The sequence below is a fragment of the Dunckerocampus dactyliophorus genome, chromosome 7, assembly GCF_027744805.1.
Source record: "Dunckerocampus dactyliophorus isolate RoL2022-P2 chromosome 7, RoL_Ddac_1.1, whole genome shotgun sequence".
Lineage (NCBI taxonomy): Eukaryota > Metazoa > Chordata > Actinopteri > Syngnathiformes > Syngnathidae > Dunckerocampus > Dunckerocampus dactyliophorus.
The window spans coordinates 17,187,201-17,213,266 of NC_072825.1; the positions used below are offsets into that span (position 1 = coordinate 17,187,201).

Below are 26,066 nucleotides of genomic sequence, written 5' to 3' on the forward strand. Positions count from 1 at the left end.
TCTAGCATTTTTCAACTGGTCTTAAGATTTTGATCAGGAGTGTAGGTTTTATTAACAATGAACATTAGATGCCCTCAGTTTAGGACGGGTGGCTTTCCACTTCAAAGCAGTACTGCGAAAACCACACATCTTTGAATGTAGGAATGCGTAATAGAAACGATATACAATAGCAACTATATAAATATGGCCTACGATAGCTCCCCATCGCGATAATGCATGTTGATAACGCAACCTACTGTAGCTGTGTCCCGCAAAACTGACAGTGACAAGCTGTGACAAGTTTCAACAGGTTGCCAACATGCCATCAATGTAATGTAATGTTTCTGACAGAGGTGGCTAGCTAGCGTGGCTAAAGTATGCCCTTCCACAGTGCATAGCCGCTCCTCTAAATTACTAATCCTCACCTCCAGGGAGGAAAATAAACTACAAGTGCTATTACCACTGGAGGATGATAAGCATGTGATATCCCCAGCGAGAGCGAGGAGCAGAAGACAGAAACTGCTAAGGTATCTTGAATGTTAAGTACTGAAACAACCATCCATTCAGCCATTTTCTTCCGCTTATCCAAGGTGGGGTCGTGGGCACATCAGCCTAAGCAGAGAAGCCCAGTCTTCCCTCTCCCCGGCTACTTCGTCCAGCTCCTCCCGGAGGATCCCCGAGGATTCTGAACAACTCCCCGGGGAGGCGCCTGCAAGGTATCCTGACCTGATTCCCAAGCCACCTCAACTGGTTCCTCTCAATGCAGAGGAGCAGCGGTTGTACTCTGAGTCTCTCCTGGGCTACGTTCACACTGCAGGGTATGACGCCCAATTTGGATTTTTTTGTTAAAATACGATTTTTTTATGTGGTCCATCATATTACCAAAAAAATGTGACTTGTCAAAGTCAATGCAAAGCGTCCAGGAAGTGAATGCGCAAAAGCACGACATCACACACATTGCCGTGTGTTTACATCAGTAAAGACTGCTGCAGTGTGTGTGCTCTCCTCGCCAAATTTGTGGCCATTTCAAGGATTTTGTGCTACGAGAGTCAACATTTTCTTAACCTAATGATCTTGCATAGCAGATTAAGAAGAAAGAGGGCTTTTGGCTATGGCAGTTTGGGGAGAACTTGCTGCAACGTCTGTTCCGAATGATAATGATAACGAGAGCAAGATTGTTAAGTCACACTTTCAAGAAGCAAGTTAGCATGTATCCAATTAATGTGAAGAAACGTGAAGGAATGTGCTGACAAAATCCAGCACGGCCGCAACTGGAAGTACCAGCAAGACAATGATCCAAAACATACCGCCAAGGTAGTTAAGAAATGGTTCAAGGACAATGACGTCAACGTCCTGGAATGGCCAAGTCAGAGTCCTGACCTGAATCCAATTGAGAACTTGTGGCGAGACTTGAAGGCCAGAGTGATGGCTAGGAAAGCGACCAACCTGACCCAGCTTGAGGCTTTCCCACAGGAGACATGCAGGAAGCTGGTGGCCACGTACAAGAATCATCTAGAAGCAGTCATAAACAACAAAGGCTATGCTATTGACTATTAAAGAAAGACATTGGAGTATTACAGTAAACCTAGGGTATGAATCATTTTGAACATAACATTTTTTTTTTTTAAATTAAGAATTTCTTAAATTGTGCCTTGTTGTTATTCTTTCACTTGTTAGCCACATATAAATCATAAACAAACTTGACAAAATGCATTAATTTCATCACAAAAATAAAAAAAAAACTCAAATATTAGCAAGGGTTTGAATAATATAAACTGTCTATATGTATAGTAGTTTTAATGAGCAGTTTTAATGCAAAAAAAATAATATAAAATAAGAACATGAAAGTTGTCAATCAAAATAATAATCAGCAAATTCATGTATTTTAAACAATACTCCTTTAACTAAAAATAAATTAAATCTTTCCAAAATAACATAAATCAAGGCACAAGAAACACAAATGTATTGTTATATTAAATATGTCATACATTAATTATCTACTCGGAGATGGGTGGAGTAGCCATCAAAACAACTGTACTCATTTAAGAGTATTGTTACTTCAGAACAATTTTACTCAAGAAAAAGATATGTGATGTTACACATATCTGTGTCGGCATGGTTTGATATTGGAATTGGAAATTGAGAGTTGAACAATATCAGCATATCGGTCATCGGCAAAAAAGCCAATATCGGACATTCATAATTTTTGGACATATTGCCCTTATAACGATGCCCATCACTTCACAGGACAGGACATCTTTGTAAAAAAAAAAAAAAAAAAAAAAGGTTTCACTACACAACAAATAAAGCATGGAGGTCTTCACAAGTATCCGTCAGTCAGCTACAGCATAGAAGCGGCAAGTGCTGTCATGTGTCCTTTTTTCCAGCAAATAGAGTTATCTAGGATGACAGCCTGTTAACGTGTGATTGTAATGTTAGCACTGTAGCTTACACAGCTATGCTGGTGTTGCCGCACTCTTTAATGTTATGTTGTTGTAGCTGATCTACTGGATGGCATCTGTTATGTTTGACAAGGGCAGAGTTGCAATGTACAGTATATGTAAATAAATGTAAATAAAGACAGGCATGAACAAACACAAACTCATGAGTGTTAAATCTACAGACACACAAAACAGCATGTTCCCTGTCGGGCCGAGTGAAAGCACTTTTAAAACTGTCTAAATTCCAGCATCAAGGCTAGATTTTAACCAACATACTTGTGGGCCATTTTAAAATTGTTTTTTTTTTATTTCAAAAAAGGACCACATTACTGCTCAGTAACTGAGGTATTGACTGAACACACACACACACACACACACCTTTGCTTAATTTGTACCAGGCATAATCAAAGCCACTCCAATGTAAGGATTATAACCTCCCAAGACCCTTTGATTTGATTCCTTCCACTTGAACAGCGTACTTGAAACGAACCATGTCTGAACTTGGCAGTGCAATCATCCCCATGATGTTGCCATATCAAAAAGGGAGACGTTGGGTTGTGGTGGCTGTGCCCATTCATGTGGTGACAGAAAGGCATCTGGGTTAATGAAGAGGGTAATCACATTGGGTCATTTAAACAGTGCTTAGGTCCACTTAACACCTTAAATCCAGCACTTTTGGCACTCTGAGCCGCACTGAGGTTCAATTTTGGGCCAGGATCTGGCACAAATGGTTGTTCAAGCACACATGCACATGAGTAAATCAAAGAATGAATGTCCTGAATGACTGTTCTTAAGGATAATCACGACCTTTCCTAATAGAAATAAACAGAAAAGCTCAAAATAATCCACAGTCAAAACCCATGGGAAACTCGCTCACTTGCGAGTATATTTGCAGACATAATTAAGATTCGTCTATTAATTTATGTTAATACGATCAATTGGGTTGAAGCACATATAATAGTGTGGGCACTGGCCAGCGGGGACCAAGAAACGGAGGGGGAATCGTGTCCAAGTCTGAAACGGTTCAAATGGCTAAGTGCGACTCAAATACACTCTATTTTTTAAACTTGCACTGGTGCACCTTAAACAATGGGGTCCTTACAATGCCTTCGCATTCAATAAAGTTTCTAATTTGTTTCATTGCATGGCTCAGTTTTTACATCATATACTAGGGGTGTCACAAAATACACTCAACTCACGAGACGAGACAATTCACAATATTTGGTTCACAAGAATGAGACGAGACAATATTTGAACATTACTTTTAAGAAAATTACAATGACAAAATATAGGATTGGACAAACAGATTTTTTTTAACTGAGTCACTAGACTTTATTTCTTGTAAGTGTTTGGGTAACCTGTATATTGAGAGCTAATTTAACCAGAGTCAAATTCCTCGTTTGTGTAAAGCATACTTGGCCAATAAAGCTGATTCTGATTTTGAAAACAATGCAGGTTATGTACCTGAATCAATTTGCATCATGACCTAAGCACAAGGATTTTAACTGTTAAACTAAAAATGATCAAAGTCAAAATAATGACAGCAGTTGCACCTGCTACTACTAGTGCCCTATGAAATCTGTTCAATGTTTTCCAAAATTCCGTTTTATTTTTTTTCAAAATTCCATTATTTCCATTTTCATTTTTTAAAATTCAGTTTTTTACATTTTATACTTATTGTACCAGCACGGAGTGTGTGCTTTTGGGTTAGTGAATAAAATGTCCATTAATTAAATGCAAACATCCTTACATTTATTGATGCAATACATCAATTTTGCCCAGTATTTCAGAAATGGATGTAGCCTGGCTAACTTTTCTAATCGGACGTCAGCCTCTGCACACTTGCTACAAAATCTTCAACAAACTAATGCCCATGCTTGTGATTAAGGAAGATGGAGTTACCGATGCAATTCCAATTGCATAATTAATGTAAGATATTTGACACCCTTATTTTGTTTACACAATTAGAGATCTGGCAAACAGCGCTCTTATTTTGAAGGCCAGAAGTATGTTCCATGTGCTGAGAATGTATATTTACGGTGTAGATGAACTGGGTATGAATAAACGTGCCTCTCATCTTTTTTTCCCTACTCAGAACTTGCAGGTCATCAGCGGGCATACTATAACGCTCCTTACATTAGTGGTAAAAGACGACAGAGAAAATGTAATTATCCAGAGTCGCACACACACAGCCCCACTATCATGCTCTGCTAAACTTAGCTAACCCCGCTAGCTTCCATTCACGCTCCGTAAGAGGAATTTCCGCCAACTTTCACCGGTGTGTTAGGTCACCATTTCAACATGTTGAGTTCGGGAGGCGGTTTAGTGTTTGTGATGACATTCCGCCACGATTGAGCGATCCGCTGGGGAAATACCTCCCCACACAGACTCTCCTTCTCACGATGACAGCTTTTCATTCACATTATGTCCATTTCCGTGAGATTCTGCGTTTAACAGTAAATTTCGTTTTTCATTCCGTTTAACATGCCAATTCCGCGATTCTGTCCGCAATTCCCTTAACGTGGAAATCATAGGGCCCTATAAATACTCATTTATGTAAACGTGTAGTTATGAAAAGACACGTTAAATAGATTGCAGATTGCAGTGGATTATGTTTACATTAAAAGAACTACAGTTCCCATGATGCTTGTGCAGAACCAGAAAGTAGGAGACGCTACTACGTATTTTCATCTTCCAAAAAGAATGTTTAATCAAGTGTAGAATTACTACAACTTCTGCTTCTATATTCACTCGGCCGCAGCTGTTGAACTCAGACAGAAAAAAAGCAGCCACCCACCCGAGCAAATAAGTGGCGCTGGAAACACCGGATGCAAGCAGGATTGCAAGGTTTATAGTGCGTGCAAAGCAGTTAACGTACGGTTGCAATCCTGCGTCGCGCACTGCCACTTGCATATTACGTATATTATCATTCACAGTAGACTTCTGGCTGCTCTGGTCCCACTAGACAGTTCTCTTAAACGAGAAATGCCACGTTTTAATCTCTCAAGAGCTTGTGACACCCCTGTCGTATACCATTCCTCGCACGATTCCTCCCCCCATTTATGCAGGCTTGGACAATTACTGGAGATTTCCAGTGACTGTGTATTGGGGCACTGGCCAGGAACAACACTCATGCAAGATGCGTGAAAGGTGAAAGGCAGCTACACTACAAAAACCTCACAATGCATATGACTAAAATCCTTGCAGCACTTTTTGGCTTCAGTCTATGCAAGAATCTATAAGAATCAAGAATCTATATGGCCAAACCTTTGCACGTTGAAGATGTGACACAGACATACCTAGAAATACCTGCCAACCTTGGACATTTTTAACAGTACATGTACACATAATGTACATACACAGGTTGCAAATGTAATTAACCGAAATCACAATTTACACCTTGAACCAGCCCACAAATACGTCGGAAATTTTAATTTTCTTTTTTTTCCCCACAGCAGTGAACTGCCCTCGCAGGATGTTACACTTCAGTATTGCAGTGTACAATTTTTTGTCTAGTTTTTTTTGTCTAGTTTCGAAGTACAAACCATACTAGTGTACTCAAAATGTGTACAGGGTGGCAGGTGTGCTATAGTAGCAGCCCTTTGTGTCATTGTGTGTTGCCTAATGACCAAATCAATCTTGTAAACAGAACCATCAGGTGAACACGTGTTGGTGATCAACACACTCAGACCATCTCAAGGTTAATGTGGTGATATGTGCTTATACGTACCTCCAAAGGTTTAGCTTTAACATGGCAAGGTGATAAGCGCCGAGGAGAGGCTAGAGGTGAAGTCTAGGATCATCACACATCTGAGCTATTTAAAGTAAAGCCTATTTAAAACAGTAGATAGAAACATCTCTCTGAACACATCTCCTTTGCACAACGGTGAATCAATCAATGTCTGTGACTAACTAGCACATCATACAGAAGATAAGACGAAGGCGCACTCTTCATTCTTTTTGAACATATCATCTGAAGCAGCAATTGAAGCTGGTAGCATCATACACTTATGTAATAGTATAAAGTAAAAAAAAAAAAATCATCTGCACAAACATTGAATGTTGCAGCAGTGTTCAGAGCTTTTCCTAACTAAACTGGCGTATCATTAGGACTAAATCCCCAAATGTTTGTCTTTTGTAAGCATTTGCAAGAGTTTTGACTCTAACAACTTCTGTTTGGAAAGCAACTTTATTTCTTATGGAATTACAGTACTTATGACTACAATAATTACTGTAAATTCCGGTGTATAAGCCGCTACTGTTTTCTTAAACTTTGAATCCTGTGGTTTATAGGAGCTGTAAAGATGTAAAGGAGATGTCACAAGATTAGTATTTAGTTATAAATACAAGCCGCTCCTTTTTTTTCTTACCCTGCGGCTTATACAGCGGTGCGGCTAATTTATGGCTGAATTCTAATCTTGTGACATCCCCTTTACTTCAGAACTACTACTATTGTTTAAATACTGTGCTGCTCAAGAGTCAGTGAGGAAACGGTAGCTTATTCTTTGGCAGGAGCCAATCACGTGCTATCAGTGCACTCACAACGAGCTTGTCAACCCATTGGAAATCACAGGAGGTCAGTGTATATACCAGTATGACAACATAACAGTTTGACTCACAGTGTCATCTTTCAAAGAACACTTTACTAACAACACTAAATTCATCACAAAGCAACTTAACACTAAAAAGGTGTATGTACAAATATACAAACATGTCCCAATGAGTGTAAAAAGTGTAAGTTTTCCCATAAGGCCTTGCGTCTGAGCAACACATTCATTGGGGCGCCGCAATGACGTCAGCTTCGCTCTGTACTTTGGACTCCGGGTCCTCTGGCTCCCTCTGGTGGACAGAAGAAATATTGCAGCACCATTTTTCATGCTTATTATGCTCCTCCAATTAAATGGTTTTCTGAACCGAAATGCATTATGGAAAAACTTTTAAATGTTGGGTTTTTTCAGATTAAACTCGTATTGATATATTTCTATATTTCTATTTCTGAGGCCCCCATCGCGGTTCACTTTTCGCGGATTCACTCTTTTGCAGATTTTTTTTGGTGCAATTTTTGTGCTTTTTACAAACAATTTTACAGCGTAAGAACGCTGTTACAGGCCGAGCCTGGCCCTTTAAGAAGACTTACATTGTGGGAAGTTGAGTGTTGTAGTCTTCTGCGGCCTGATTGGTTGTAGACAGTCTTCTTGTTGTGGTCATGGCTAACTAGCAAACAGTGAGCTGTTGCTCGCCGCCAATACAGTAAACAATAGCCAACCGTGTGACTCTGGACACTGCACGCCCGCAACGCTCTGCACCCAAATGGCATAAGAAGCCAGCCGGACCCCCGGACCGAAGGAAGGCAGAAGCCACACGGCCGGAGCCCTGGACACGCCAAAGTAAGGTAAGCCACGTGGCTGAAACAAATGAATCCTCGGCTCACGGACTACGACGTGGAGGTAAACACGACGGCAGATGTAACACGCTTGAACAAGGACACAAAAACGCCACAGCCAAACTGCAAAGAGCCACAGTCAGTGAGTCAATAATTTCTTGTGTTCAACCAAGTAGGTTCATTAAAATAAAAAATAAATAAATAAATGAGAGTGTTTAAACAAGAGAGAAATGTGAAGACATGTTAATACCTGTCTGAGAAAAGTGTATAAAGTGAATGGTGAGGGGTTTTACAGCCTTAAAACATATATGATGGTAAACAAATACAGTTGGCTACTTTGCGGATTTCACTTATTGTGGGCTATTTTGGGAACCTATATCCCGCGATACGCGAGGGAACGCTGTATAACGTTTCAGTGTTACGTTGCTGTGTGATGAGCTTAATGTTGTTTGTAAGATGAAACCGTGAGTCAAAATTATGCTTGTCACGATAACAAATTTAGCTGGTCGAGAATTGTGCTACAAATTATCGTTGATATTCAATATCACACAATTTTTTCCATTCATTGTAGTCATTGCGAGGTGTCATTCACATTTGAACCACTAGATCGCACTCAAGTATAGTGTACGCCGGTGGACCTACTCTGTGGCCGCAAACCATTTTGAATTGTTTTGTTTATATTTGCCGAACCAACGCCCCAGTAAGCGTTGACTGTCGGGACGAAGGCTCACCGTGTTCATTCTGTTTAAAACCGAAATATTCCCACTCTGTGGCTGTGGCATTTGCTTTTGTGCTGTCATTCATGTCAGCGTATGCTGGCTCACGGAGATAACCGCAGCTAGGGTAGTAGCCATAGGCATAGGCCACAGGTAGTAGCGAGCATAAAGTAGCTAGCTAGCCTCCACAAAGACGCTGAATGAGATGAGGGCCCACTCTCTCCGTTCATACCACTATAAAACCAATGTGCACATGCAGATGCAGAGTGAACTCTCTTGTCATCCAGCCTGTGTGTCAGCAGACACGCATACATGGACATATCAATTTATCGATGGCGTCCTGTCGACCTGTTTATTTTAATCTTTTGATTAATCCATTTATCGATTATCGCGACAGGCCTAGTCAAACTGTTATATTGAGTAATGACCTTCTGCAATGTCCAATAGGTTGACGAGTTTGTCATGAGTTTTTTCATAGCTCATTATTGGCCCCTGTCAAATAAAGAGCTGAGGGTCATCACAGTCTTGTGTTCACCAAAATATGCCATTTTATGACGTGGACACGTGCGGCATATACACGGGTGCAGCTTATACTGTATAAGAACAAATCTGTTTTTTCCTCTAAATTTAGTGGGTGCGGCTTATACACTGGTGCAGTTTATACACCGGAATTTACCGTATTTAAGCCATAACTTAAATAATGCCTTATAGACTTTTCCCCTCATGTGGCCTCTTGGCCTTTCCAGAGAGCCCAACAAAAACACACACAGAGGAACAATGAAATATTAAACTTTTAACCTTACATACAATATAGAGGCCCAAACTAAAATAAATGGGTGTCTCCCAAACATACCTCATAAACTTAAGTTTTTAAGCCTGACTGTCAAGGTTGTCCTCTCAAACTGTCTTTCTCGTGACCTCTGTCTCCATCTGATTTGCTTTTAGTAAATCTACCATGTACCTAGTAGTGTCACAAACAGAGACTACCATTGTGATACACACAATATACACTATGTGAAGTCACTTAAATAGTAGACTGTACCCGAAAACAAAATGTAGTAGCCAATGTAAATGACATTTATTTTGAACGTACAATAACCCTTTGTGTTCCTTTGGAGTTCATTCAACACCAACACATATACTGCCCGTTTTTATAGTCAAAAACTAAGAAAACATGTGCTCAATAGCAGCAACTGCACAGTTCCAACTCAGCTGTGCAGCTGTGTCAACTACTCTCTTTGTGTATGCAATTGTAAAATGTGTTCATCTTACTCAACATGCCTTCAGTTGATTTGACTGGACACAGCTGAACACTACACTGTTCAGCTCTGCTTAGTCATCTTTGGAATGCAAAGAACACATTTTTTCCCATATCGGGTACTGGGTGAAAATGCATGTGCGATACAGCAAATCCCCCTCACACCCCCACCGCCAGCCTCTAGGCCATTGGGTGGATGGTGGAGATAGAAGAAAATGAGGAAGAATGCCATCCCATAAAATATCACCGTTACCCCTTGATTACATTGACTGAATGCTATCAATCCACCTACTGTATATTCGGACACTAGGGATGTCCCAATCCACATTTTTTGGCTTTTGATCCGATGTTTTTTTTATAGTCTTGCCGATCTAATACCAACCCTTTTTTGTTTTTTTTTTCAATAATAATAAGCTTTTGTTGAATGAATGTGAGGAATTGAATACACAGTTATGAAAATAGCTTTTCAAAGCATTAAAAATAATGCAACCAAAGTATTGCTGAATTTACTTTGTTATGACAATATTCTTTGAGTTTTGTAATAAACCTCTGTGAGTCAGGTCCCTAATCCAATGAAAGAGTCAATAAAAGTCCATCCAGTAAAAGATACAATTGGAAAAAAATGGTCGGGCAAAATACTTTCAGTGTAGGGCAAATCATTTGACATGGTCATAGATCAATATGTGGTGTGATTTAGAAATATGACATTTTTTTAACAAACTCTCTTCAACAAATAGCAATTTATTGACGGTCCCTAGTATAAACAACCAGCAGTTACAGTGGCACTTCCGGTGCAAGCTCCCCGCACCATGACACAGTAGTCCAGGCACAGTGAGGGGGCACTACCGATGTAGCTACGGAGCCGAATATCCAATGTCCAACATGGAACTAACTTCTCTACGGTACACCACGAACATGTCTGCATGTTGGTGTTGCGTTTTCTTCTTCTTGCGGGTGGTGGGAGTCGAGTGGCCCAATCTTATGGTGGAAGCCGATTTAATCCCATCTTCAAAATACAGCAGATCGGCAGCCGATCCCGATCCTGAAGATCGGATCGGGACATCCCTACCGAATACCAGTCAGGGGATTCAAAATTTGATCAAGATTTGCAACCCTTTGATTAATCTTCAGCAGCTAAAACTAAGTCTCTGTCTTTTGTATGCACAATTAACTATTTGTTCTGAACTCTGCTTTTTGGGTTTTCACTTTCTATTGTTATTTTTCCATTATGTATATCTGTATTTGTTTGCTTTTACCATGTAAAGCATCTTTGAATTTTTGAAAAGCTCTATCAATAAAATGTACTATTATTTGTATTATTATTATTAAGTAATGTAAACAATTTCCAGAATTAATTGATTAGACAGAATGCCCCATAACAAGTACATGCCGCCAACATATGGTATAAATATCATACTGTATTTAGTTGGATTCACTTTTTGCTTTTCCCTGTCAGGATTGGCCACAGCAAGTCAATCACATGAATGGTTTTGGCTTAGTTTTTATGCCAGATGGCCTTCCTGACGTAACCCTGGCCAGGATTCTAACCCATACCCTCATTATACCACAACGGACATATCCGTTTTTGGGAGGGTCACTGGTGTGCTTTGAAAGCATGAAATTCAATAGCATGAAATGTAAACAAAACAAGAATTTATCCCACACTCCAAACCTTTGTGTTACAGAAATAAATACGATAATCTGCATGAGTTTAACAATACTAAGCCATTGCCGTCCTCAAGGGGGAGTTCACTACTTTCTGTCAGCATCTATTCACCTATAATTTACAGCACTTCAACACACTCTATGGGTTTGTAATTGTTTATTTTTCTCATTTTCTCAGTCAGAGTGAGACACTAAAGTCCTGATATAGTTAGCTTTACTCACTAAAAAACAAACCTTTGTCCAAAAGTAGAACTTTTGGCACTTCCTGAAGTAAACAACCTTTAAAGTGAACTTTAGCTTACTCCTAATATGATAGTGTTTTAAAGGAAAACTGCACTTTTTAAAAATTATTTTGCCCATTATCCACAACTCTGTGAGACATGAACACACATCTTTCTCTTTTCTTCGCATTATAAAGATATAAAAACAGCTAAAAAGAGACAGCTCAAAATGCACTTAATGAGACACACCTATTCCGCCTGTAAATCCTTCCGAAAACACCTAAAAAAAACGCCAACAACGCTCCATTTTCGTAATGTGACCTGCATGTTAACCAAGATAGAGCGACATTGTTATTATTATTGTTATTAACATTGTTATGCCTAAGAAGTACTTTACTGGTGTACTGACACCCCGCCAAACCATATCGAATAGCTACTAGCCAGCTAGCGACTAGCTTCACCACACCTTCGCTCAGAGCGCCGCGCTCACAGCGCATTAGGCCACCACCGAAAAGTAATGCTACATATTCGAGCTGCCGCCACTCCTGCTGTGCTTTTGTTTGAGTTTTGTAAAAGTTAACGCTAGGTGTTAACGCTAGGTAAAGGAAGTTCCAGTAATGCTTAAAATGACCAAAGTATGGCAAAATACTCTAAGTATTACATGTTATTGTGAATGTGCCTGTTACTACATGGTCACAGCATGTATATAAAACCTTGTTGGAGGTTTTTGCAGGTGTTTTAATAGCAGCCTTTGTAGGTGTAATAGGTGTGTCCCATTACGTGCATTACTTCGCTGCTGCTGTTTTCATATCTTTACAACGCACAGAAAAGCGATGTGTGTTCATGTGTCACAAAAGGATTGTGGATGATGGGCAAAATTCCCAAAAAAGGGCAGTTCTCCTTTAAGGGACTGAAAATACAGGAAATACCGCTACCTCGTTTGCACATTCACAAACCATTTGTAGTAAACATCATTCCTCCAGTAAGAAAGGAGTAATGCTGACAAATCAACATCTTCCTGATGCTTTAAAGCCTTCATCTTGGCTTGCGGTGCAAAGGAGGAAATGCTGTCTAGCAAGCATCTTCAACCATAAGTCAGCTTCAGTGTGATGTAAAGCAACTTAGCACCAGTTGTTTTCTGTCTTTTTTTGGTTTTACTTAACACAATTGCATATCAACAGACAAGAATAGAAAGGCATTGTTGTAGACCAGGGGTGTCCAAAGTGTGGCAGGGGGCATTTGCGGCTCACGACTGGGCACATTAAAGAAATCAAATTAAACACTAAAAAAAACCCCAGCAAAAACACACACACACTCTAGACACTCACAATGGGGAAAATATTCATTATCAGCCCATTTAGCAGGTAGATGAAAGCACATTTTCAAAATTGCAGGTTTCTGAGCAGGTAACACATTATTCATCCAACTAAGATCCATCTCATTAAACTGATTAAACACCCACTTAACCCTGACATGCACCAACCTGTGCTCAGACAATGGTCACACACAGTCTACTGATTCCCACAATTACCCGAAGCATCACTATAATGGTCCACGCCCAGTGACTCCCTCTTCTCCGAAATCTTGTCTTGCCCCAGTGCCAGTCCTAATGGCCCCTCCCCAATCTTGAAGCTATTCAATCCGAAACATCAACAGTTTCCTAATTTGAGAAATGGCACAGATCCAAGTCATGGCGTGGAGCCTTGTCTACAATCCACTTAAGTGAATGTACTGAACTTACCCCAACCCCTAAAAAGAGGAGAGGTCAATTATTGAAGTGTATATGTTTAAACTAGTCGGACACTTTCAATAAGAATATCTGAGGGTGATACTGGGAGTTATCAAAACTTCCTATGGCGACACGACCTACAGAACTCACTATGTGTTGGATGCATATGTGAGGAGTCGACTATATTCAATTCAATTCAGTTTTACTCCAACAGCTTCAATTCACAGCAGTTGTTATCCTCGGGCACTTTACACACAGAGCAGGTATATAACCACACTCCTTACAAAACAAATACAGTATATAAGACATAAGAAAAAAACAACTGAACCCCAGATGAGCGAGCACTTGGCGACGGAGGCAAGGAAAACCTCCCTCTAGCGAAGAAACCGCCAACAAAACCCAGGTTGTATGTATGAACAGCTTGATGTTGAGATTGTTCATCATTGTGTTCTCTCTGCTGCATGCTCCATTGATCCACAATATTCTTTAGCTGAATGTATGTAGGCCTACCCATATCAAAACTTGAACTTGAAGACATAAACAGTCTCACCAATAGTCAAATTATATCACATAAAACTTGAGCATAATTAACTTGAGTTCAAATATGGTCAGACAATAATGCACACTAATGTTTGTCATGCACGGTACAATAGTAACAAGCATTTTATTGTGATGCTTTTTTGTATTTTAAGTAACTTTTAAATGAGACTTTTCATTCCAATTATCAGCTTTCAGCTGTCTCAAATGAGGTTGCTGGTGTGAGTGTGGATGTACAGTATGTGTGTGGGCTCGTGATTATTTATTCTGCAATGCAACACGGACCGATGGAGAGAGTCGAACAGAGCATCTCTGTATTCGGTTTTAATCAGCAGATTAGATGGTAGTCACTCATCACTGGATGTGCTTGTTGCACATGTTGATTAGTCATTAATTGGCAGCTTGCATTATTTGAGAGCAGCAGCGTAAAGTGGGGCTATAAGAGAGGGCCTGATGTCATGCCGGGGGAGGCTGAATAGCACCAGTCTATGAGAGAAAGGCCTTTTGGAATCCTAATTGGATGAGGATTTTAGGACTGCTCGAGAGAACCAGTCTTATGCAATGGCCAAGATGAATGCCTTGGGCTTCGATGCAATGGTGTACAAGCTGGCGTTATTGGTGCCCGTTATTGGAAGGGTTCGCTTACATGGATGATACAACCTTTAAAAACACCTATAGAGAGCACTGAGCATCATTAAATGTAGGACAATACAAAGACAGTTACATTGGAAGTGACACTATCAACACCAACAAATAATTTTTACCTTGCAAGTACAAATTGTGTCACAAAGGCTGGAGATATGTATTTTATTTCTGTACCAAAGTACACAATTGCAAAGCCTAATCTATCCCGATACAACTTTTTCACTTCCAATTCGATTCAGATATTGCAGCCTTGAATGCCGTCCGATACCGATAGATCATACAAACTTTGTTTACTTGCTTATTAGCATAGAATGTTAAAAAAGGCTTGATCAAGTGATATTACGCAAACAGAGAATACTGTAATATGCAGCAAAAGTCTGAATGAGGAAAAACTGATTAATTTACTTCTTGATGCACCTGGTGTATAGTTTTATTGACAATAGGCACAATGTAGCTAGGCTCCACGTGCTCAATGAAGCATTTAAACCAGACCATACTCACGACCGTCAGGGTCTGGCTATTTTCTCTTACAGCCAATGACTTTTTGTCGTCCGGCGGGAGTTTCCCACGCGTTGTAAATGTGTCAAACGGTGGTGGATGTTTCAGAAAGCCGTGGTGTTTTGAAAATCCTTCTTCAAATGTGCAATGAGGTTGGTTGTATTAAACTTCCTTGGTACTGGGCCACCATGGGAAACTTGTGCATGACAAGTTCTGCACTGAGCTGCAATGTCTTTTTTGGACTTTAACGAAAAACACAGCCACACAGCTGACATGAGTTATAGCCCTTGCTAAACATGCTATCGCACGCTGTGGTTGTGATCATGTGGGTTCTGCATGCCGAATAGAAGGTCTGCCGCTGGATACAAGTGCTGGTGCAGAGTCTGCAATGGAGTGCTTGTAAAGAAGTGCCAATATCAGTGATTTTGGATGCAGACCGATATAATCTGATACTGTTTTTTTGGCTGATACCAGACTGATACCTGTATCCTATATCAATATCTGCTCGAGACACCCCTACCCTAAGCTTTGAGAATAATAGCAAAACCAGTGGGCAGTAAATCTTGCTCTGAATGACAAGTTCAGTACTGTGCAAAACTTTTAGGCCACTGTGTTAGCAATGCTATTGTAACCCGCCTGCTTCACACTGCCCGTGCCGGGGATCGACACAGGACCTTGGGAATGGGAGACGAGAGAGCTGGCCGTTCGGCCAAAAGCCCGGATTGTCAACCCAACCCTCAGCGCAGCTCTTAAGGCTGAGAGAGTCAGGTTTTATGAATGTATAGTACTTGCACAGCCAGACTGGCTGGCATTCGTTAAACCAGGGGTCACCAACACAGTGCCTGCGGGCACCAGGTAGCCCTCCACGACCACATGAGGCGCCCACAGGCCTGCTTTTCATTCAGGTTTTCAGTTAATAATGTGAGAACACTAGAAAGAAATGTATTCTGAAACATAAAATGTGAGTTGTGGATACCAGCATTTTGTGAATGTTTTGGTAAAACAAGCATATTTGATTTGTTTGGGTTGAAATAAGGTATGAAAATCATTTCTACAAAAATGAGTAGATTGTGGCCATTTTCATTTTCTAAAAGTAGCGCTCACAAGAAAAAACGCTGGTGACCCCTGCGGTAAACTATGATGTCCATATAAAGTTTGGACATTGTCTCATGGACAGTCTTTTCACTGGTACTGTATACGGTTGCGTGATACAAACAATATACGTTAGAAATTATAGAAATACATGAGATTTCAGTTCTACCAGATTTGGCTGTTGCAGACCAGGTCGCCCAGGCGCCCACCTTTGACTGCCTACCAACACACAATGCACCGGGACCCTTATGTTTTCTCCCGCAGGTTGTTGGGGGAGATCTTGTGTGGGTTTTTTTGGCTTTTTTTAAGTGGTCAGATCCACATGGGACTGTATGACTCAGGGAGGCGTCCAGGAGGCATCCTGACCAGATGCCCGAGCCAACTCATCTGGCGCCTCTCAATGCGGAGGAGTAGCGGTTCTACTCCAAGTCCCTCCCGGATGACAGTGCTTCTCACATTATCTCTAAAGGGAGAGTCCAGCCACCCTATGGAGAAAACTCATTTTGGCCGCTTGTACCCACGATCTTGTCCTTTCGGTCACTACCCAAAGCTCATGACCATAGGTGAGGGTAGGAAGGTGGGAAGGTAGCTCGACCGGTAAATTGAGAGCTTTGCCTTTCGGCTCAGCTTTCTCATCACCACAACGGACCGATGCAGAGTCTGCATCACTGCAGACGCCGCACCAATTCGCTTGTCGATCTAATGTTCCATCCTTCCCTCACTCGAAGACTCCAAGGTACCTAAACTCCTCCCCTTGGGGCAGGATCTCATCCCCAACCCGGAGATGGCACTCCACCCTTTTCCAGGTGCAAAATATCCATCCATTTTCTATACTGCTTGTCCTCATTAGGGTCACGGATAAGATGAAGCCTATCCCTATATATTGTTTTGTTTTTGTTTCACCCTATCATCGAGATATTATCGTTATTGTGAGCCATGTATTACTAATCGTGTTAAATTGTGAGGTATCCTGAGATTCCCAGCCCTATTGGTGCCATGCTTTTGTCTGTTTGTACACCTGCTCATATGACAAACCGATCGGCAGTACCATTATGAATGGAAGGTAGATGGTTCCATTGATGCCATAGTGCTTCAGAGAAATACATTTTTGTATACTCAACTTTGTATTCTCACCATATTTTAAATGGGTTCTTCCTGGGCCCCTAGACCACTGCTTTATATGGAAACAAATTTTGTATTTGTTGTGCAGTCCTGCTGCAATGTATGTGATATGTATTAATTAGTCAAATGACAACAATAAACAAAAATATGAAACAATAAAGCTAATTGTGGCCTGACTTTTGCATAATACTACAGTATATACATGTCAAATACACTGCTCATGCTGAGTGAAGTGCTGGAAAAACTATTCTGAGGTTTAAATGGAACATACGGTATGGTAACTGTTTAAGAATCGCACAGTGCAACCACACAGGCCCAAACTACAATTTGATTTTATTTAACAATACCGATTCCAGGGGAAGACAAGGCTCAGTGGCAAAAGAGCCAATAAATGAGTAGCGACCTAGTTCAAAGGCGGGGCAGAGAGTGCATAGATATAAACAAAGCAACAACATAAACTGAGACATGTTTCAGACATGACGTGTTAACAAAAAAAACCCCTCTACATACTGATTATGTAAGAGATACCATTTTGTCAACACTCTCAGCACATGCCCACCTGAGCCTGTGGTCCATCAGGTTTTGAGTTACGTGAATAATAAAAGGCAACACTCATGCCTCGCACGCCGGCTTGGGTTTCAGCCATATTTGGACCAAAACCAGACAGTGAGAAACTTGATCCATTGTACACTCTGGAGGTTAGACAAGGAGGCATTGCATCGCCTTAGGTCACTCGTGGAAAGCTGCAAAAATCAGGTTTGTATAGATCTCCTCTGGGAGTTGCGGTTTTTAGAAACACTTCTTGCAAAGCAGAAAATAATTACTTGATGGTTATCGTATTAAGGTATTACATTCATGCCTGTTCACATACTGACTGGTCGCAGTATGTTTCAAACTATCCAAAAGCCTGGTGAACAAGTGGTTTTCACAAGAGTGAAATATGTGGCCGATAAACTCGAGAAACAAAGTTTATATGAGGCAGATAGAGGAGTTCTGTAATTATGCAACTCAGGTCAAACTTTAGCCAAAAAACATAGAGTGGAGTTCAATGTCACTACATTACCTTTTGACCATTCACATCCCAGCTGAGAATTTGGCAGCAGAAAGAAGTTGCTTTTAGAGCCACTCAGTTGATGGACATGAACTGTGCGGAGGTCCCCCAGCAGGCATTGGTTAATGGTGTCATTACATCAGGGAGGGGGTATTAACAGTATATAAGCCTAGACTAACCAGTGCTGAATGACTGCTGGCTGACGCAAGACCCAATGGAATGCTGCCGAGAGCACAGCCACAAGCTCTTATTGCACCAATACCAGTTAATAGGATATCTCCACCACTTTTATGGCAGCTTTAAGTGCGTGCATACAAGAAAGAACAAGGAGGCACTCACACTATATTTGTGTCCCCAAAAAACAAACGTATATTTAAAATGAGGTGTCACTTTTGGCGCTTTAACAAATCGCTGGTCTTACTACGACCGAGCAAATATTTTCATCCCAAAAACTTGGTCGATCAGTGCCAAATATGGCTTTACATATTTTTCACAGGTTCTCAAGGGTTTATCTCAAGACACATCACTCAAGTTGTGAATGCTGCAATAAGACGAGTATACTTTGTGCATATAATTATGAGCAATACGTGCAGTCAGCAGCCTTTTGGCAGCTTGTCGTCTTGCAGAGTTCATGCCCCATCATGCCTGTGCTTAGTGAGCATGGACTTGAAATAGCAGGCCTGGTGTAGAGGGGGTGAGCACAAACCACAACTCGAGCGGCTGCCATGCACACAGGGATGGAACCGCAACATCATTGAGCGAAAGCAGGAATTAATGGGCAAAGGCAGGGAAGAGAAATCCTGAAAGGATACAGATGAGAAAATGTCCAAAGAAAAAATGTCACAGACAAGGTAGCTGTCACCTGATGTGACAATTTATTCAGTTATTAGCCATTTATCTCTTCGAGGAATGCTTAGGTGGAATAGCTAAATAGCTAATGGTCCTACCAAGCACCACACTTAAGTTAGGCAAGATGTGCATTCGCTTCATTGTTAAGAATCTCAAGGATTCCGTCTCACTTTTGAGTAGTGTCAGTCGCACTGCAGGGTACATTCCGGTACACTTGTGGAGGGTGGACACTCCACTCTATATTCATTGGTCAACAGAGAGTCCTTCCGTGTTGCAATGAATAACTTGAATGGCAAGAAATGAAAAAGTGCCATTTAAAAATACCGTGGATCGAGATGAAAGAAAGATTCAACGTTTTCAAAATGCGTTACTCTTACTGTCAGCACACAGCACTGTACTGAGTGACATTTATTTTCTTTGCTTAATTAACGAGTGAACTACACCCTGTGAAATTGGTGAACTGAATTGTAAGTATTTCTGGAGTCATGAATTTATAGGTCAACCACTATTCTCCTATACACAGCTATTCACACCTGTCATGACAACAATATTGATGCATTTGCCTCACTGACCACGTGATGAGGTATCCCCTTTAATGGCGCATCAATTACAATTTTCTGGCTGATCATCAATTTTTTTAAAAGCCTGACATGCCGATTCCGATTTTTTTTTTTTTAATAACTGACCGCATGAGTCTTTCAATGTTCCAATCTTATTTTGTTGAAAAACATTGAATAATACCCGTGAAACAATACAGGCTTGTTGTTTTAACTGCACATGGGGTAGTTCTCTCAAATATAAATGAAAAGCTCTCCAAACTACTAAATTAACAGTTCTTTTAGTCTTTTATTTGTCACATTTTAAAAACAAACAAAAACTTGCACAGCAGGTTACGCTGCAGGCCTGATTTGAGCCTCTAAACAAAAATAAAGTGCACAGCAACCGAAAATGGCTGGTCGTCCAATGCCATAAACTCCATAATTTCCCGGATAGCAGCTTTGCTCTTTTCACTGCTCATAAGTGCCAACAGCGGCCATTGCCTGGCTCTTTGCTCTGGCTAGCTTTAGCTTTTGCCTTAGCTCAACTGCTAGCTGTGGGTCAGACAGAGCAAAAGGGACAGTGGCTGACTTTCACACCTATGCAGAGGTAGATAAGATCGGTGGATAAGAGTTGTTTCAGATGTACAGTAAGGATCAGACGATCGCCGATCTCCCAAGGTTACGGAAATCGACGATCGATCACAGGCAATGAACGCCGATCCATCTGCGTGCATGCTTAATACCTACCCAATTTAATAAAAGTTACAGTACATCAGAAATTCTGCCCTTATGAAAAAATAATGCTCTGTTTGCTTGATACCGTCACTGTTTATTTTTATGCTTATATACAGAGACATGTTTCTAATATTGTGGTTACCTTATACCTGTACAGCTACAAGAGGGGGGTCAGTCAATGTATAATGACAGGTGAATACATGTTTTGACAGTACTGGTAATCATATGAAAAAAAAAAAAAAAATCAAATGGAGCGCCTCTTTCCAGTCAACAGTTCCACTGACTTCCAGTCCACCCACCTATCCTGACCTACCTTGTGGGATAGAAAGCCGTCAAAAAATTGAGATGTTGTGCAGCTTTTTTCGTGGAAAGCATGTGTAGCCACAAAAAGTTGATGTGGAAGCGTGCCCAAAATGACAATGTTTGTTAGATACACTAAGATAATCACTTTCAAACACCCCAAGGGAGTTTGAAATCCACCCCCCACCCTCAATGTCACCATACATCACAACTTGGAGATGACCGATGCATACATCGTTAACATTCATGCCCCACGTATTTATGTTCATTCTGGGATCGACCCACTTTTTTTTTTACATGATCTGACATAACAAATATACTGTACGGTGTACACATGCAAAGATGTTCATTGACACTAACAGAGAGGTCATCATTTAACCGTGTTTTTTTAAATCGCGCCAGTAGTGGACTGCATGGTAGTGAGGGGGAGTTGGTTTCCTTTTTTAGCTTCACGGGAGGGGCAATGTACTGTATTAGAAGTACCCCTGAGAATGATGTTGTTAAATTATACACCATAGCAAATCATTATGTTAAATTAACAACTATCAAAAGTGAGTATTATCATCATCATCTTTGTAAGGACATCTTTTTGTTGGATTACATTATATTATTCTAATTGTTTTGGCTAATTAGTGTATATATTCAGAATTATACGCCTGACAAACAAAAACAATTCAAGTTATTGAATTGAACGCATGTATACTACGTTAGGGGAACACATGTGTTTAGGGAAGCCTTCGATTCTAGTTTAGTTATTCTGCTTTACATTTCAACCAATGTTTCCCAACCTTCATGAGCTTTCTTAAGCTTTTAAATGCATGGGTCCAACTGTTCATGTTTCAGTACTTTTTCACAACTTACTATTCTCTAAAAGGGAGCCGAACAGCCAAATTCACAACAGTGTGTGACGTATGAATCAACCAACATATTTGCTGGTTCGGTTAGAATTGGCATTTAAACAATACTGCTGTTCATATTATGAGACCAAGACAACACCTAACCTTTGATCAACAGTACCTCACCATTGCGAAGCTTTAAATAAGATGTTCCCAAAGAGAAGTGGCCACTGAGCTGAGAGTGTGCCAGTGTTATCAGCAGGTTGCCACAGAGATACAGGGACTGGATTTTTTTTTTTTTTTTTTAAATCCAGTTGTCCACCTGTTGTGAATTTTGCCATAGAGGTCCTTGTTTGACAAAATAATGCTGTGCAAAAAGTACTGAACTTTTAACAGTTGGACATGTCCATTCAAAACTTTAGAGAAGGTCAAATTGAGTTCACTTGTAAAGGTTATATTGCATTTTAGGTTCATAGATGTAAACATGGAATGATAAACAAAGATACGCTATTTGTAGTAAATAAATAATCATCATCATAGGACCGATAAAGAGTAATTGGATCATTCCATACTAAATGTGTCTGGTACAGTGGGTGGGAATCACTGATCTAACTAACTAGGATTCCACTCAGCACCCATGCAGTGGGACAAGGCGAGTATTCCTGGGAAAACGCCTCTGTCTTTCTCATTTCCAACCCCCTAAAAGGCTGCCAAATTGTTGTGGGGGGGGGGCGCAGGAGTCCCACTGCAAAGTGGGCTATGTGCTACTCGAAGCTGCTGTTACGCAATAGTCAACACGACATGCTGGCAAGCGGACACTGCTGGGGTCCAAATAGCACCAAGCAAGGCTTGAATGGAGATTCAATGAGGGGGGAGAAGGTTAAGGAAAGTCCAAACAGAAGCGATACGAGTGCTGTGGATATAGAAGAGTCCTTAGAGTTCACTTAAAGTTGAACAAGCGACAAGAGTTGATACTTTGCCCAAACGCTGACACTTCTACGTGGACTCAAGAGTCCGCGGGGGGGAGCGGCGTCTTCATCCGGTACCACTCACCTCACAGCCCGTCAGCCAGCCAAGCTTACGACCCTCGCGGACACACACGGCCGTGTGGAAGTGAAAGGGACCGGGCAGCGTCGGCTCAGGTCCCTGCGGTCAACATTCCCGGGTAGACAAAAGCAGCGAGAGGACCCGCGGCGGATGGAAGTGAAGGCAAAAAGAGTGAAGTATTTGTGACGGTGAAGACTCCCAAGTCAGATCATCTCATGCGGTAGAGCAGGACACACACACAAACACACGTGCGCGCGCGCAAACTCACTTGCCCGCGTGCGCGCCAGCAAGTCCGCCCCGCGAAATAGCCACGCCCTCAAAAGCGAGGGCACGTCAATGCCATTAATGCTGCGTTCAGGGTTGCTGGGATTAAGGGTGTGTCCACAGAATCCCTTCTTTCTTTACATGTGTGTAATCTTACCTCAATATATTCCCCGTTCTAAGCAACAGTTGCAAAACGTGTACGACTGACTAAAGTTATGCACGAAACACATTTTGATTGTTTTTTGTTAGTTTTTTACAACCTGTCATCTATTTACGATCGTGCCAAATGCACTGCCACGCACGTACACACCCTGAAGGGACCATGTCGATCCACTCAAATAATTTCAAAACATATTTATTGTTTGTATTTATTACGTTTTTCGAAAAATGTGTTTCCAATAGAACTTTGTTGACATTAAATGTGTCACAAAATTACTAATGTCTTAAAAGTCCAAAAAAATAATAATCTTGTAAAACCACCCTTTAGTTGGATGTCCCTCACCAACATTGTTAATTGTCACACAAGTGTAAAAAGAAGTTAACCAACACGTAAAAATGTAATGGTATAGTTTATTTACATTACATTGAAGCCAATTGCATGTTGGCTGACGTAATTCAACATGTCCGATAAGAAGTAGGCGTAGCGCTTATTAATCTCACCTGTTCTCCATGTTCCAGCAGTCACTAATAGCTTGTTCACTTCCTGTGTCCTACATATGCCACTCGTTTATCACTTTTTCAGAGTAAAACAACAAAATGCTAACCATGTGTAATGGTAACGTTAATACAGTATTACGAGTATATTAAGTATTAGGGCGCCACAATGACAAGTACTGGTTTAGTTTGTTTGAAATACTTGCTACAAATCCAATCGAGGTTTACTCATATCAAATGATGACACATCTTGTTTCACTGTGGTCATGGTGTTCTTTGGGAATTAAAAGCTCTCGTTAAGACAAACACAGGAGCTCCGAATTATAAACAGCGGTGGCGTGTGTTTGGGATTGCACAAGCAGGGGGTCATGTCTCACTGCTCCAGTTACCTTCCCAGCACTGTTGGGTTTCTCTATTCATCAGAGGGGTTATTGCATAAGTCATCTCTGATGTTTATGTGACTGAGAAGAGCAGCATGACCAAGTTTACGTGAGGACATGTTTTGCTGTTTTGGACTGGTAACTCCTTAGAGTAGAGATGTCGGTGTTTTTGTACTTGGACAATGACTGTGTACTCATGATGATTTCGCTTTGGAGTAAAACTATCAAGATGTTTAATCTACTAGTTTTCAGCATTTTCCATTCATCAAATTCAAGGTTTCACCTCTGTCGGGTCCCCCTTAAACCAAGCACTAGCAGGTGTAAGCACTTGTTATGGCTTTTTGTGCACTCCTTTCTGTCGAGCCATCCTGGTATTGTTTTTTTCCCCTTCCTGTCTATCACCAGGTTATCCAACCAGGTGCTATTAGTTTTTCCCCCACTTTCCCATCTCAAACCATATACTGTTTGCTGGAATTCTAAACAAATTACAACACAGTCTCACCAGGAGTATTGGACTCACTGGATGACTTAAAAAAAAAAAAAATTAGACATTATACGCAGTGCTGGGCAAATTACGTTTAAAAGGTAATTATAGTTACTTCCCAAAAAAGTCATTCAATTACTAACGGAGTTACCAGTTACCTGAGAAAATATATTGCTTGACTTTTTTGAAAAACTTTGATATATCTGGCATGTGTCAATGAGAGCTCACAATCACTGCAAAATGGAACAACTTGCATGTTTTGTGTTGATGTTTGGTGCTCCATGTCCGTGAATTCACCTTGCGTGTGATTGGTACAGAATGAGGGAGTGTTGTGTGGGTGTGTAGAGGAGGCACAGACGTTGGAGATGTTGGTACTTCGGTTAACGCATTCAGGTAAGAATATAGTAAAAAAAAAAAAACGTGTCAGACTATTCGGAGGCTACAATAACGCGCCGCATTTCACTGTCAGCAACCGTGACAGCATTGTCATATTTAAAAATTGTGTATCGTTCAAGCATAAATACCATGCATGAAGGCAAATACATGAAGACACTGATATTGAAAGTCCTCACCACCTCTTACGCCCCACTCCACAGCCCCCTATAGCCCAACCCCTGAATTACAGCTGAGAATCATGCAAAATACTCCCGTCTAGTGGCGGTTTTAGATATGGGCCACTTAGGTACTTGCAACGGTGAGAAATCATCACAGGTCGACATCTTCCATCAGTTTAAACAGGTGAGGAAGGGGGTCTCACACACAAGGAAGCTAAAACCACCACTGCTCCCGTCTCTGAAGAATCAAAATATGCACAAATGGAGGAAAAACGAGACCCATTTTTTCTTACGTCTCTGGCAAAATCGACAAGCAAATGTGCAAGCGATGGTTAGTCTGGATTTCGAGTTTGGCTATGTTGACAGCCACTTGCGTCGACGTAAGGCAGCCAGTCCAAGGGGCATCAGGAAAAGCTGTGTGTTACACATCTTTAATGCGGTACACTTTACAACTTTTGAATGTGACAAAGTCAATGAATATTAAACCAAAACTGTATTTGGACCAAAATACTGTGTTGCGCACCACCAATGAAGGTAAACGGTGGGTGTCTACGTAATCCAGCCAATTCCAGTGACATTCAAATGGAAGTTGTCAAACCAAAGTAGCAGTAAATACATACTGTTCATTATCCAACAAGCCTGTGAGACTTAATGGGAACACACCCTGGGAGTCTGCAGTGAAAGAGGTCATCAGTTGTCAGTGGTGTGTGTCTGGATCAGGACAGCAGGGGGCTCACACTCTTGAAAAACACCTAGTTACACATACAAGGGAACAAAAGGCAAGACACACAAATTCAAGCAGCACATGGCAGATCAGTCACAAACAGAATGGATGAGACATGGAACCAAGTCATTTATATGCAAGACTGGCACGGATTCATAACCCCCAACACACACTGTGCCGATTTCACCTCATCAGACATTGAAAATTCATTGCACAGGCCTTTTTGTTTCAATTGATTGATCAGTTACTTTGTAGACAAGCAAAACACCATTAAACAAAGTCTATGTATCCCCCCCCGCTGGTTGTGTCACTGTGTCCATCACTCATAAGTCTGGCAGTCAAGACGAACAAAGCTGTGTAACA

At 41.0% G+C, this 26,066-nt stretch overlaps 1 protein-coding gene across 4 annotated transcripts in view; it reads right to left on the reverse strand.

The window, feature by feature from the left end:
* grb10b (growth factor receptor-bound protein 10b) overlaps positions 1 to 22,909 on the reverse strand; it is a 97,098-nt gene extending 74,189 nt beyond the window's left edge. For 2 of the 4 annotated variants that reach the window (XM_054780783.1, XM_054780784.1), the window contains exon 1: positions 22,650 to 22,909. The gene's annotated coding sequence lies outside the window, so the exon portion shown is untranslated. The remainder of the gene's footprint in view (positions 1 to 22,649) is intronic. The other 2 variants (XM_054780785.1, XM_054780782.1) reach the window with 1 other exon arrangement.
* Positions 22,910 to 26,066: the final 3,157 nt, after the last annotated feature.